Raw genomic sequence first — 13,973 nt, 5'->3', positions numbered from 1 at the left:
ATTGCTGCCTATTCATTTCAATGGGCAGGGGCATTTTTTGGAGCACTTTTTACAGTGCTCCAAACACACCCCAAAGATGCTGCTTGCAGGACTTATTATTTCGCCCCGCAAGCGCACCGCCTCAGTGTGAAAGCACTCGTTCAAATGAATGGGAGGCAGTTTTCAGGCGCTTTTCATGCGCTATTTTTAGCACTCAATTGCCTGAAAAACTGCCTCAGTGTGAAAGGGGTCTTAATAAGTGGATATCTTCACCGATCCAGCTACCTGTCACTGGGGCTAGGCATGAAGCTCAAGTACAGTGCCATTACTAGAAAGAGAAGCTAAGGAATCAAAAATAAATAATTAGGTCCCTTTCATAATGAACGACCACTTGGGTAAAAAAGTAATAGTAGAATAAAACTTCAACCATTTCAGAGCAACTTCTGAAACTCCAAATATGGTTTCAAGGTGAGGGAGTATACGATTGTGTTCTCAACGGCAGAACTTAGGTCAAGAAGAGATACAGAGCCAGAAACAGAAGCTATAAAAAAAAAAAAAAGTCATCAATGACTTTGACCAAAGCAGTTTCTGTGCTGGGCAGTTGTTGAAAATTTGATTGGAAAGGTTCAAACAGATTATTTTCAGTCAGATGGTTATCTAATTAAGATATGACAGCACATTCTTGAATCTTGGCAAGAAAGGGTAAGTTTGATATGGGGCAAAGCTTGTTTAAGTTGTGAAGAGCCATGTTGTTTTTTTGGTACCATGGTGATAGTAGTGGTTTTGAGAATCATTAGTACAACACCTGTGCTCAGGGAATGATTTAAATGTTGAGATTAATGGGGCAGAGAGCTAAAGAGAGATTTAAATAAATGGGTGTGAATGGGAAGTACAAAAAAAATAACGTTTATCCTGCTGGAGGCTCCTGCTTCATTTCCTCTACCTTGTGGTTGTAGGTATTGTTCTTGATTATATTTGCTAGTCAATGGCCTTTTTAAAGAATCCTGAAAAGGACAGCCAATGCTTAGTGCTGTTCATATGAGAGATGCAATGGCAAAAAAAAAAAAAACACTGGGTAATTTCCTAGCAGACCTCTGACAAGGGTTTTCAGACCAAGCCTGAGACATGTAAGTAGCCTATTGTGTGTGCAGGGCCAGCAGGTTGTGTTAATACACAACATAAACTTTGTTGTTTTAACCCCTAGTGCTGAAAAATTCTAACAATGTGTTTGCAGCTGATTATATAAACTTGACTATTGTGTAGAGGACAACTTGTATATATGCACTTTGTCCTGAACTACAAACATTAGTAAACATGACTTTTTAGTTGCAAAATTATCTCTATTTCCTCATTCTACTATTTAAATAGTAGATTATAGTAAATTTGACTGATAAAATGCAATGCAATGCTGTGGGTTACTAAAAGAGTCAACGTTTTTCACTTTTCAGCAAAGCACATATTCACTTTAGAAAGGTTAACTTTGCAAAAATAATGACAGTTAATAGGGTAAAACAGTGTTCACCTTGAATACCCAATCATTTGCAAAGTAATATTAACCAGGATTTTTACTAGTACACAATATACATTTTATGTTGCTAAAAAAAAAAAAAAACAGTCTCTATGCCTTCCCTATTGTCTTTAGAGGACTATAAAAAGGTCATTCATGCATCTCCCTCTTTTGCCAAAACTCTCTTTGGTGATTAATGCCAATCTAAATCAGGTGTAATCATTTAAATGGAGGGTCTTTGATCAGGTTCCTCCCATACTGAGATTTTTTTTTTTTGTAGTTTTGTAAAGGTTTTGCCATATACTCTTTGTATTTTTTAACTGTTTTGTGCTGTTTTTTCACCAATTTTCCCATTTATATTAACATCTCAATTTCAAAATAAACAGTTATTGAAGCAATCATGCATGTGGCTGTGCTGGGCTCAGGTGCCAACCAAGGCAGCCATTTGCACACACTGCTGAAGATTTATTTAAACTGGTGCACACAGAATCTGGTGCAGCTCTACATAGAAACGAAACAGCTTCCAGGTTTCATTTTCAAAGCTTAAGGGCCCTTTGACATGGGTTGTCCAATCAGGTCCTCCTTTCAGTTTTTTTAGGTAGACCTTGCAGTCTCCCCTATGGAGTGGCAGATGTCAGCGGACACATGACCGCTGACATCTGCCTATATCTGATATCTGATCCGATCATGCCCGCAAAATCGAGATGGATGGTGGTCTTATTTTCCATCTGTCTTTCAGATCAGATGAAAACGGACAGGCGGTCCATTTTCACCCGATTTCCCCATAGAGGAGAGTGGGACTGTGTCTGCTCTGCACAGCAGAGCGGACAGGACCTGTCATCTGCCTGCTCAGTGGGGATCAACAGAGTGGCCTCCCCTGCTGAGCAAGTGGAATCCATTCCACAGAGGCACCCATGTGATGGGAGCCTAACTGAATAAGCTGAAGTTTAAAGCTGATTGGCTACCATGCACAGCTGCTTTAGATTCTGAGTGCTCCAACCTTAGTAAATCTCCCCTACAGTGGTCAGACAGGGAGCTCTGTGATGGACTGAGGATGGAGTGGCCAACCCTCTGGCCTTAGGGTTGCCACCTCATCCCTTTAAAACCGAACACATATTAATTGCACACATTCTGAGGCTAATTTAATTCAGATAAGACATCAAGTGAGTCTAATTACCACCTTAATCAGCCGCAGAACCTGTGTAATTAATATGTATTCGGTTTTAGAGATGAGGTGGCAACCCTATCTGGCCTCAGTGCTGCCCCCCACTGTGACCCCATGAATGCCACCTGAAGCAGAGGCCCTAATTAATCTCCTTGGTAGCATGTCTCAGCATGTGTGTGTACTGTATATGGGAAGCTGATTTACTTAACAAAGGAGTTGTAATTCTGGGCGGCCACATTTGTAATCTAGAGGTATAGCAATCAACACAACAAATCCTCCACCTTCACTACAACAGCAGCAGCACAACTTTGTAAAGGACACACCCGAGCTGAAGGACTGGATAGTAAAAGGTGTGGCAGCACAGGGGTGAGTCATTGCTTGGCTCACTCTGCTCTCTTCCTCTATCAGGATATCCACTGTCAGCCCATGTAAAATGCAGCAAGGCCTGACTGACTATTGGTGCAAGTTTAATTTCATACAGCTTGCTGGCTGCTGTACAGAGGATTATCACAATAAACTAATATTAAAACAATGTAATCGTATATGTTTCATTTAAAAGAAAAAAACTTTCAAAAATGAATGAATAAAAAATAGCATTAGCTGGTGTGTTTTTATATATCCATGGAGCCCAAGGACCAGACTCTGAACGTCACTAACAGAAAAACCTTCTCATAACAGTACCATATACTAGTAGTTTATAATTGAAGGAAAGGGAGTGTTTATCCATTTAATATAGAAGCAAAGGTCACTCAATTGTGGCAGCTCCTGCTATGACTCAGGACTGAAAGAATGATGCTTACAGTGGAAATATTTAGTATAGTTAGTGATCTTAGGTAAAAACCTTGCCATGAATTTGCAGCGTGGGATGCCATATATAGTAAATGTATACCAATAAATTTGCAGTGTGTATTATCAGTCATTTAGTGACTTGTACATTCAGGTAAACCCACATTTTAGCGGGTAAAACCGGCCATAGATTAAACTATTTTTTTTTTTTTACTGCAACCATGGGTTGCAGGAAAGAAAACCGCTCGATTTTCCCATCAACAGTGGGAGCCGTCCTCGTCGGGAGAACACAGTGATTATTGCTAGCAGCTATAGCTGTTGGCAGTAATCACATCCTAAAAATCTGACATGCTGGTTGTACCCAAGTTGATCAATGGATCAATTTGGGCACATTCAGCCTACCCATACATGGTTCGAATCTCAGCCAGTCCTTGCTGAACCGGCCTGAGATTCGAACAGTCTATGGCCGGCTTTACTTTCTATGGTAATAAAATCAAATATGGATACCATGATGGATAACAATCTGATTTTCTCACATTCATTTTGAATTTAGCTGGCAGCGCACCTTAAAGGAGTTGTAAAGTCTCAAGGTTTTTCACCTTAAAGTGACACTAAAGCTTTGTTTGTTATGTTTTTTTTTTTTTTTTTAATATCATACTTACCTCCACTGTGCAGCTCATTTTGCACAGAGTGGCCCCAAACATCCTCTTCTGGGGTCCCCCGGTGGCTCTCGCAGCTCCTCCACACATTAAATAACCCCCTAGGAGAAGCGCTCTCCTGAGGGGGTTACTTTGCGGACATGCTCCCGAGTCATTCATTCAGCGGTTATAGAAGCCGAATGTATGACTCAGCCCTGCCCCCCCAGGTCATTGGATTTGATTGACAGCAGCAGGAGCCAATGGCTGTGTTTCTATCGATCCATCCAATCAGGACCCGAGACACCAGTTTTTAACTGGTGGGCTTGTGCCCGGGATGAGATAGAGGGGGTTCAGGTAAGTAAAATGGGGGCTTGGGGGCTTGGGGGGGGGGGGCTGTAGCATTATAGGAGGTTTTTCACCTCAATGCATAGAGGTGAAAAACCTCAAATGTTTACAACCCCTTTAATGCATTAAGGTGAAAAACCTTCTGTGCTACAGCTGTCTCCCAGAGACCCCCTTTTTCTTACCTGAACCCGATCGTTCCAGCGACGAGAATGAGCCCAGCAGCTCCAGCGCTGTCTCATTGGATAGATTTATAGCAGCAGGAGCCAATGGCTGCGCTGCTATCAATCCATCCAATCAGGACCCGAGACACCGGCTTTTGCTGGTTGGCTCGTCCCCGGGATGAGATAGAAGGGGGACAGGTAAGTAAAATTGGGGCTCGGAGTCGGAGGGCTGTTGCATTGCAGGAGGTTTTTCACCTCAATGCATAGTATGCATTGAGGTGAAAAACCTCAAAAGTTTACAACCCCTTTAATGCATTAAGGTGTAAAACCTTTGCCTGCAACCATCTGGGACCTGTGATGTGTCCCAGATGGTTGCGGGCAAAGAAGGGAGTCTAGACGATTCAAGTGGGAGTTGATGCCTATCAAAAATAAGTTAATGTTAATGTGGCAAATATGATAGAGGAGGCAAGGAGGAGGGCATAATGCCTGGAGGGTGAAGTCACTGTTGCACACCTCACTACTGTTTAAGTATCAGTGTGCGATAAAGTAGCGTGCAGTAACATATGCATTTTATCTAATGTTAGCGCATTAGAAATCAGATCAAGCAGTTCCATCTCCCCATGCTGTGTCTGACATAGGAAACAGAACAGATCCCTCCCAATTAACAAAGGAACACGAGTCCCCTTTATTCATTGGCAGCAGAATCTCTTCTGTTTTAAAGGTCAAGAAGAGTGGCACAGGATTTATGCCTGGCCCATTCTTTAATTCCCTGGAAGTGTTGAATTTCCACAGCTGATTATTTGGCAATGACACCAAAAATGCTAAGCGAAAAAGAGATTACTGTGGTGTCAGTCTGTTGAAGAGTATTGTAACCTCATCATGTCACAGATTGGCTGACAAACCTCATTAGGAGACCGACATTAATGTCTATAATAATTAGACAGATTGGACATCTTTGTCCAGTGTTCTGGCCTCTCCGCTGTAATCCTGCTGCAGTAAGCAGTAATGAGGAGGTTTCCCAATAGGCATTGAATCCTGATGTCTATGTCAGGTTAAATATAGATTGTCTAGGGGCCAGGTAATTTGTTTCCAAAGATCACATCCCTCTGTCAGTACTAAAATAGAATATATGCAAGAAAAAGTATATGAAGCTGAATTCCAGCAACAAAACATTTCTATTGTGTACTGGAAAGGTTTAATGCTCATGTATGTCTAATTTACTTGCAAAAGGGACTTTTACTTACTAATTCCTCACTCCCCCATCAGCCTGTCACTTAATTCTCCTCCCCCCCCCCCCCCCCCGATGCTCTGGCTGTGGGCCGTCCCTCGGCATCCTCAAACACAATGAAGGACCATTGGTCTTGTGTTGTACTTGATGACGTCAGAATACCTGCGACTGGTGGAACACCTTACAGAAGAGGCCGATCACATAGTGTGGAGAGAACCTGTGGGAGGTGTGGAATTACGTATGTAAAGTTCTTAATTCCTCACCTCCCACAATGTGTCTCTTTAAATATGCCAAATTTCTTATTTGCAATGACTCCTAGCCCCCTTTCTGTGTTGTAAATGGATCAATCTAAGCATAGTAACAAATCTGTGTGCTTGTGTGGTCAGTTTGTGTGCTGTCTCTTCCTGTTTGGAAGTATAGGATGCTGTGCATATGCACAAAGTGCCTGTATCTTCCATAGTCTGCTTTCAGGCATGCCCCCCTGCACTGTTGATTGACTGCCTGCTGGGGATAGGAGAGGGACTTTATTGGGCCTGGTTATTGGCTTGCATTCTGTTGTCATAGAATTGCTATTATTAGCAGGCACAGGTCACCTCCGGTAGTGACACTAGTTCAGCTCTGGGAGTCATTCACACCATCCTCTCTGTGATGCTCTGTAGAAGAATTATGATTATTTGACTGGACTATACAACTTTGAAAAAAGTTATCTGTGCTATTTTAATATTTGTGAACAGTATACTATGACATGACTGTGTGTTTTTATTTATATATATATTCAACCAATAATTTTTTGCTTGACTCCTTCCATCTTTGAAAGGATACTGGGTCGGAGGAGGCCGACAGCACCACCCACACAGTGAATTTTGGCCAAATTTTCGGATCCAGAAATCGACAAAATTCATATAGTGTGTATGTAGCCTTATGCCCTGTACACACGACCGGTTTTCCTGTCGGAATAAACTCTGAAGGTTTTTCCAACTGAGTTCCCACGGAATGAGACCGTAGGCCACATGCCCAACCACCTTTAAACTACCCGTGAATATAAGAAAATAATTACAGACAACCAAATGGCAATTAATTGGCCGCGGCAACTTTATTGGTTTAACCATTTAAAACAAAATTATTTATTAAAATACCAAAATGCTGCCCAGTTTTTTAGAACTCGGGCAGCCATTAACCATTAACTTTAATTAATCAAAGCAGTCCCCCCTCCCGGAATGTGGGTGACCCTACCACATAAAATTGCACGCGACGCGGGTGAAGAGAATGAGCCCCCTGCAGCTCTGCTATTTAAAAGCTGTCCAGAGCTTCCAGCACCTTCCAATCAATTCCATTGGACCTTTAACACCCGAAAAATAACCTTTAATTATGCAGACACCTATTAACCCTTTAATCTATAAAACTTGTTAAAGGTGTGCTGGCCACAGTCTCACACAGGTGGGCCCCAATTAGTGCCCACCTTTGTCATTCCGCTGAAACTGCCTTGTACACACGATCACACCAAAGTCCGACCGTCAAGAACGCGGTGATGTACAACGGGACTAGAAAAAGGAAGTTCAATAGCCACTAGCTTCCGTCTCGTACTTTCTTCAGAGCATGCATTGTTTTTGGTACGTCGGAACAGCATACAGACGAGCGGTTTTCCCCGATAGGAATTGGTTCTGTTGAAAATATTTAGAACATGTTCTCTTTCTAGGTCCATCGGAATTTTCGACATGCAAAAGTCCGATGGGACATACACGCGGTTGTAATATACAACGAAAAGCTCCTGTCAGACTTTTTCTGTCAGACATTCCGCTTGTGTGTATGGGGCATTATGCTTTAAAGCCAAAAATATTGCTATATTTGTACATGTGGTTTGCTTGTATTGATGTATCTCATTGTTTCGTGGCATAATATATGTTTTTTTTTTTTTTTTAACTGTTATCTTAAAAATTAAACCTCTGAACTCTAAATTAGCCCTTTAGAAATAAACACAAAACAAAAAATTCATAGTTGTATAAGGACTGCTATTTTTAAGACATAAACATAGCTCAAATGTTATACTACAATTATATTTATTTGTAAAACAAAAGTAAGGCTGGATTCACACCTATGCATTTTTAGTGCTTTTTGCATTTTGCAGATTTGCACTACAGTCCATTTACCATGGTTTCCTATGGAAGTTCTGTAGTGCAAATCTGCAAAATGCAAAAAGCACTAAAACTGCATAGGTGTGCATCCAGCCTTAGGGTTGGTTCACACCAGAATCCAGTTCGAGAAAGTGTGGTTGCCTATGCTGAATCATGTGATACCACAGTATTTGGTGCGTTTTTGAAAAGTAGTGCATGCATTAATTTTTGTGCAACCAGGTGCGATTTCAGGCCATTCAAAGGAATGGGCTAGAAATTGCACCACACTGAATTGCACAAAGATCCCACAGGAACGCAGTTCCTTATCCTTTTAAAGTCCACGTTTTCCAATGAGTTAGCGTAACTCAAAATGTGCGCTACCAAACGGTGGAGCATAACGTTAAGGGGTTAAGGCCCATGCACACCAAAACTTGGTGTGGGAAAGGTGCATTTTGTGAACGTTCCCCACACCATACGGGAGCACACTGCCCTTTCCAGATGCGCAGGTGCCAATTATTTGTTAATGACACCCCAAACGCATCTCGTCCACAACACTGCAAGGTACCAAAGTAGCATGCGGTTTGGTGCAGTGCTATCTGAAAAAGTAGTACTTCAAATGAACGGGATGTCGAAACGGGAATGCGCTTTTCAGTGTGAACTGGCCCCTACGTTCCATTTAGTAATACCCAACTAATCTGTTCCAATACATCCTCTACAAAGGAGTCTAGCATACAGAGAGTTAATCTGCCATTTCCACTTGAAACAATATCTCTACATCTGTGAACTGGCAGCTTCAAAGATCCAAAGTTTCAGCTACACACCTGTAGTCCATAATTACACAAAGTAGCAATTAGAAAATGACAAACTCTTTATTCTTTTGATGCCTTTCCCATCCTATTGCAGTTCTTATCATGCCTTGTAAACAAGCAGCCCCAGCTCTGCCTTTTTAGCTGACAAGCATGGCTTTCATCACACATAACATTCTTAAACAATTCTCTAAACTCACTTTCACATAATAGGGCCAACGTTTGTGGCAATCAATAGTTCCTTTTGTATACTTCTAAGCACAGAACCTCTATTATATTACAATACGTAGCAATGAACAGTCTTCTGACTCACTAAATATCCACAGAAAATGCTGCTGACAGTTAAAATGCCTTTCCATTAAAGGAGAACCATTCCAGAGATAGTACTTGGTCCCTCTAATGTGACAAGCTATTAGCAGGCTACTTTAAGGCATGTAAACAAAGCAGCCACCGAACCACAAATATGATTTAATCTCTGTATACGTTGCCCATTTCTATTTTATTTTTCCTTAGAAGACGGGGTAAACTTTGAATTATGTTTGGACAATGGGCGTCTTCCAGCTCCAAAACTTGGCAAGAATCGCGCTCTACTGAAATATGGTGCACACCATATATGGAAACGCGGCTAAACATGTCATGCATCATTTGGAAGAAGTAGCAGACAATTTAACCTTTTAGGAGAAGAGATTTGTACCATAGATAATAAATGCTTTATACTTTGGGTAGATCACAAGTTTGTCAAGCAGGTTCAAACCCTCTGCTAAAACGACCGGGGTGGTACTTGTCTGAGCCCTGCAGTTTTCTCTGCTAATTTTATTTTAGAAAGAACACATGAAAGGCACCTGTTTCTTGTTTCATGCTGTGCTTAGCCAGACTTTGCTACTGTATAAGCTGGTAGTACATGGCCTGATCTCAGTATCGCTGCTGATACTAAGAAAATGTACTATACCTATAAAACAAGTAATGCAGAGTGTTCACATGTGATGAAAAATGATATACGGTATGTCATCCAGCAAAATGGAAAATATATGCAACCCATTGCAGCTTCACCAGTAACACTAATGCTGTGTACACACGACCAGACTTTTTGACAGCAAAGGTCTGACGGAACGAATCTGTCGGACAATCCGATCGTGTGTGGACTTCATCGGACCTTTGCTGTCTAAAAATCAGACAGACTTTAGATTTAAAACATATTTCAAATCTTTCCGACAGACTCGAGTTCGGTCGAAAAATCCGTTCATCTGTATGCTAGTCCGACGGACGAAAACCAACGCTAGGGCAGCTATTGGCTACTGGCTATGAACTTCCTTATTCTAGTCCGGATGTACGTCATCACGTTCGAATCCGTTGGACTTTGGTGTGATTGTGTGTGGTCAAGTCCGTTCGTTCGGCAAGTCCGTCGGGACTCCGCTGAAAAGTCAGTCGGGAAGACCGTCAGACCTAGTCTCCCAAAAAGTCCGTTCATGCGTACGCGGCATAAGAAAGCATACTATAACTAACCCATGTACAACCCATTGCAGTATCACCAGTAATACTAAGAACGTATACTATAACTAGCTCATGTGCAACCTACTGCAGTATCACTGGTGATACTAGTATAGTATACTATAACTAATCCATATGCAACCATTACAGAATCGCAGGTAATACTAGGAAAGTATACAATAACTAACCTATATGCAACTAATTGCAGAATGATTGATAATACCAGGAAAGGATACTATACTAAAGGATACTATAATTAACTCATTGCAGTATAATTAATAATACTAAGAAGTAATACTATCACTAACCTTTGTGCAAGCCATTGCAGTATTACTGATAATACTAGGAAAGTATACTATAACTAACCCAAATGCAACACATTTTAGTATCATCGGTATTACTAGGAAAGAATACCAAAGCCAAATAGCAAGTAATAAGTGATACAAGACTCTAATATTAATGATATATGTGAACCAACAGACTGGAAAATATACGCAACCCATTGCAGTATCACGGGTATTCTGAGGAAAGTATACTATAACCCCCATGCAACTCATTGCAGTATCACTTGTAAGACTAGGAAATTATACTATAACTAACCTATATGCAAATAATTGCAGTATAAGTAATAAAACTAGGAATTTTTACTATCACTACCCCCCCCCCCCCCCCATGTGACCCATTGCCGTATCACCAGTAATACTAGGAAAGTATGCTATAACTAACCCATATGCAACCCATTTTAGTATTATCAGTATTACTAGGAAAGTATACTAAAACTAAGCAGCAAGTAACATGTGATGCAAGACTCTGATATATGTGAACCAGCAGACTGGAAATTATACGCATTTCAGTTTCACTGGTAATTTAAGAAAAGTATATTATAACTAAGTCATATGCAATCTATTGCAGTATCACCGATAATACTAGAAAAGTACTAAGCCGTATGCAGTCCATTGCAATATCACTGATACTAGGGAACTATACTAGAACTATGCCATATAAAATCCATTGCAGTATCACCAGTAATAGTAGGAAAGCATACTATACCTAACCCATATGCAATCTATTGCAGTATAATCGACAATACTAGGAGGGTATACAATAACTATCCCATGTACGATCTATTGCAGTAAAATCTATAATACTAGGAGAGTATACAATAACTAACCCATATATGATCTATTGCAGTATAATCGATAATACTAGGAGGGTATACAATAACTATCCCATGTACGATCTATTGCAGTAAAATCGATAATACTAGGAAAGTATACAATAACTAACCCATATACGATCTATTGCAGTATAATCGATAATACTAGGAGGGTATACAATAACTATCCCATATACGATCTATTGCAGTATAATCGATAATACTAGGAGGGTATACAATAACTATCCCATATACGATCTATTGCAGTATAATCAATAATACTAGGAACGTATACAATAACTAAGACCCCTAAAAATAGTGCCTGAAAAGCACCTGAAAACTGCTTCACATTCATTTCAATGGAAGCTTTCACACTGGGGCAGTTTAAAGGGTCCTGCAAGCAGAATCTTTGGGGCATGTTTGGAGCGCTTTAAAAAGCACCTCAAAAACGCCCCTGTCCATTGAAATAAATAGGAAGCACTTCCAAAGCGCTTCTAAAGTGCCACAAAATTGCTTTTTTTTATTTTTTTATTTTTAAGGTCACGTTGTTTTAAGGTCAGTTTTTGAGCACCTCGGTGTGAAAGGGGTCTAACCCATATGCAATCTATTGCAGTATAATCGAGAATACTAGGAAAGTATACCATAACTGACCCATATGCAATCTATTGCAGTATAATCGAGAATACTAGGAAAGTATACTATAACTGACCCATATGCAATCTATTGCAGTATGATCGAGAATACTAGGAAAGTATACTATAACTGACCCATATGCAATCTATTGCAGTATGATCGAGAATACTAGGAAAGTATACTATAACTGACTCATATGCAACTTATTGAAGTCTTATTGATAATACTAGGAGACTATACAATAACTAACCCATATGTAATCTATTGCGGTATGACCAGAATTAGTATGAAAGTTAACTATGCTAACTCATTGTAAAGCGCTGCGCAAACCATTGGCACTATATAAATCCAGTATAATAATAATAAACGCATATGAAACCTTATGCAGTATCACTGGTAATATTAGGAAAGTATACTATAGCTAACAAACAAGTAAGACTGTGTGTGCACAAGTAATGAAAGACTCCTGTCTAAACGATGTGTGATCCAGCAGGATGGAAAATATATGCAACCCATTGCAGTATCACTAGTAATACAAAGAAAATATACAATAACACTGACTATTCCCAAGTATAGTACTCCTATATTAATTATATATGTGATCCGACAGGATGGAAATCATATGCAACCCATTTAGAATCACTTGGTTTTTCCAAATAATAAAAAAAAAAGCTCTGCGTCATTCAGTGCTCATCAAATAAAAACATAACGTCCCGAGTCCTAGGAAAAGGTTACTGCCTATCTAAATAGTGGTCAGGATCAGAGCTCTCCATCAGCTCATTGTCTTTTTTTTTTTTTTATCACTTGCCCCTCCCTTTTTTAGACTGTAAGTTCTTAGGACCAGGGCCCTCCTAAGCCTCCGTCTCCCTTTCTTAAAGTGCTGCGCCAACTGTTGGCGCTCTGTAAATCTTGTCTAACAAGGATGGGAGAAGGTCTCGGAGCAGCCTGGAGTTGCAGGGTATTGCTGTGCTCTGATGGCCTGCAGCCATGGGAGGACTGGGGGGGGGATCTGCAGCTGCAGGAAAGCTTGGACTTTTCTTCCAGAAACAGATGCCCTGTGCGTGCGTGTGTGTGCGTGTGTGTATGTATATATGTGTGTGTGTGTGTGTTTGTATGTATGTGTATAGATATTTATGTGTGTGTGTGTGTGTGTATGTGAATATATAATGTGTATATATATAATGTGTATATGTGTGTGTGTGTGTGTGTGTGTATATATGTGTATGTATGTGTTTGTCTATATATATATGTGTGTGTGTGTGTGTGTGTGTATATATGTGTATGTACAACCTGCCCAGCAAGGACAAGAGTGCCCAGAGCTATGTGATCAGAGCCCTGTGCCATGGCACACCTTTCCCAGGTCCTCCCTACCCAGGGGCACAAGAGAAGTGCAAAGAGAAAAGAGAAAACTTACCTCTCACATTTTTCAGAGCCCTGCAGACTGTGAACAGACCACCCAAGGCATCATGTCAAACATTTATTAGATGGCAGAATAAAAAAAAAAATAACTAAAAAAATAAAAAATAAAAATTTAAAAAAGCTTTTCGGATAAGTTTATAAGTCCTTTGTGAAAATGGAGAATTATAACAGTGATCATTCGGCTGCAGGAAAAAAAGAAAACAGTGTGTTGCACATACTGTAGCTGTACAGGCTCTTATCTGTAATGTCTAGCTTGCGTTGCTTAATGCACTGCCCCTCCCCCTCAGTCAGAGAAACCTACCAGGAAGCGCTGGGCGTTCATGTCTGGGGCCTTAGGAATGTCAGAGAAGAAAAAATATCTTTCAGTGCTCTCACAGTGTATGATGTGTTCCTAGCAGCCTCATGACAGGCGCCTTTCACAGCACAGGCAAGGCTGGCCTTCTGCTTTCTCTCCAGCAGCCAGAACAGAGAGGAGTACATGGCCTTTCAGTGAAAACCCCTTTCTCAAAGCTGACGGTGGTATGCTCCATTTTATATGCATAACATCATAA

At 40.5% G+C, this 13,973-nt stretch overlaps 1 protein-coding gene across 16 annotated transcripts in view; it reads right to left on the bottom strand.

The window, feature by feature from the left end:
* Positions 1–13,676, bottom strand: part of MBNL1 (muscleblind like splicing regulator 1) — a 271,047-nt gene extending 257,371 nt beyond the window's left edge. For 5 of the 16 annotated variants that reach the window (XM_077488131.1, XM_077488138.1, XM_077488136.1 and 2 more), the window contains exon 1: positions 13,418–13,675. The gene's annotated coding sequence lies outside the window, so the exon portion shown is untranslated. Of the gene's footprint in view, positions 1–13,417 lie in introns of all 16 variants that reach the window. The other 11 variants (XM_077488133.1, XM_077488139.1, XM_077488143.1 and 8 more) reach the window with 4 other exon arrangements.
* Positions 13,677–13,973: the final 297 nt, after the last annotated feature.

This window comes from Lithobates pipiens, unplaced genomic scaffold (genome assembly GCF_037356315.1).
Source record: "Lithobates pipiens isolate NorthernLeopardFrog02 unplaced genomic scaffold, aLitPip1_a1.2 Scaffold_18, whole genome shotgun sequence".
In the NCBI taxonomy this organism is placed as follows: domain Eukaryota; kingdom Metazoa; phylum Chordata; class Amphibia; order Anura; family Ranidae; genus Lithobates; species Lithobates pipiens.
This window is presented reverse-complemented; position numbering and strand designations above follow the sequence as displayed.